Below are 1,717 nucleotides of genomic sequence, written 5' to 3' on the forward strand. Positions count from 1 at the left end.
ACAAGGAAGGAAAACAAAGGAACCAACGAGAGGGACCAACAAGAGATCCTTGTCTTTTCAATCTCGTTAGACTTCGCTTTCACGAATCATGTCCTTCCTCGACGTCCAGATGTCGCTTTTCACCACGATCGTTCATCTCTCCCATCTCTTCGCCGATCTCTTCTTCTTCTCTCTCTCTCCCTCTATTTCTCTCTCTCTCACACGCTCACGTCACGCTTCCCTATTTCCATTCCCAAACGAAACGAAACGCAAGAAAGAAAAAAAAGCCATTCGATCGTCCCATCCCACACCACAGTATTTATTTGTTCTTCGCGGAGCTGCTAGCCAGCCATGTATATTTATAGATATATGAAAATATATTAAGATCAAGATTTCGTTTTGTATCCATCGATCGACTTGTCTTCTTGCCTAGAATCCCTTCCCTCTCATCCCAAAAATTACTCTCTTTCTCTCTCTCTCTAATTCCGAGCGAATTTTTTCTTCTTTCTCAATAAAATGCAACGAGACTCGTCTCGTCGACGACTCGAAGTCGGAGAGGGAGAGGGGGGCGAATTCCTCGAGGCTCGTTGAAAGTAATCGGCTCGAGCCGAGGGAGAATCTTCGATACGTGCGATGTTTTCTGGATGCAGGGCAGGAGAGCGCTCGCACTTCCGTCTTTTTCTTCTTCCGCGCGAGCGGAAGGGGCAAGAAAGCTGAGGAAGAGAGGAGGAGGAGGAGGGCAGAGCTCTTGTCGAGTTACCTAGATACTAGAAACCACGCACGCACACCTTACGCACCTTACTTGCCCGGGACGCTTGGCGAGGTCCGCGTACGAGCGCGCGCACGCGCTCGAGCGCCAGACGCAGGATCGAGAAGTAAACCAGGCCAGTCAGCATCCGCGCCGCCGAGTCTTCTCGGGCCTAACACTCTCCACCGTCCGGAAGAAAAAGCGTGTGTCTCTCTCTTACTCCCTCCCCTCGACCTCCTCCCTTCCCCTCCTCTCCTCCGTCCATCCGTCCATCGATCTCTCCCTCCTCGTGATCCGACACGTGACGGCGAGGATCGAGGTTCATCGATCCTCGTCGAGCGCAATCTCACGGGTCAGGTGGTCCCGTTCCGAACATGGCTCTTCTTTCGGCCCTTTTCGACACCGCCGAAAGTAGCCGAACACTGCCTCGCCTCGTTTTCCACGAGGAGAAGGAGGAGATACTGAGATCTCGTTTTTAGAGAAGATTTGCTCGAGTATCCCATCGATTATGCGCGTATTCTCGATTCATTTTCGAGCAGATATTTCGAGAAATTTTATGATTTTACGAAGTAGATTAAGATAAAATTCATCTCTTGTTCTCTTCGTTTCGTGTATATATATATATGCTCGATATTGAGTTGGATTTGGATTTTGGAATTTTTCGAAATCATTCCTTTCTTTCGAGAATTAAAATTATCCATAAATCATAGATCAATTTTGAGTCGCGATTATGGAATTATGGAAAGTGGAACGAGAGCTGTTTCATTCTTATTTTCGTTCTCTTTTTGTTTCGAGGTTTTAATATAAGCGGAACGATAAGAGAAGAATGCAAAGAAGAGTGGGAACGAGGACTCGTTCATTCATGTGATATATGTGCATGGAAAGTTTTCTGTTTCTCTCTCTTGCTTTTTCTTTTCTTTTCTTCTTCTTCTTCTTTTTTTTTTTTTTTTTCGTTGGTGGCGAGTGTTTTGGGGAACCGGTAAAGAAAAA

Source organism: Apis dorsata, unplaced genomic scaffold (genome assembly GCF_000469605.1).
Source record: "Apis dorsata unplaced genomic scaffold, Apis dorsata 1.3 scaffold_52, whole genome shotgun sequence".
Taxonomy (NCBI): Eukaryota; Metazoa; Arthropoda; class Insecta; order Hymenoptera; family Apidae; genus Apis; species Apis dorsata.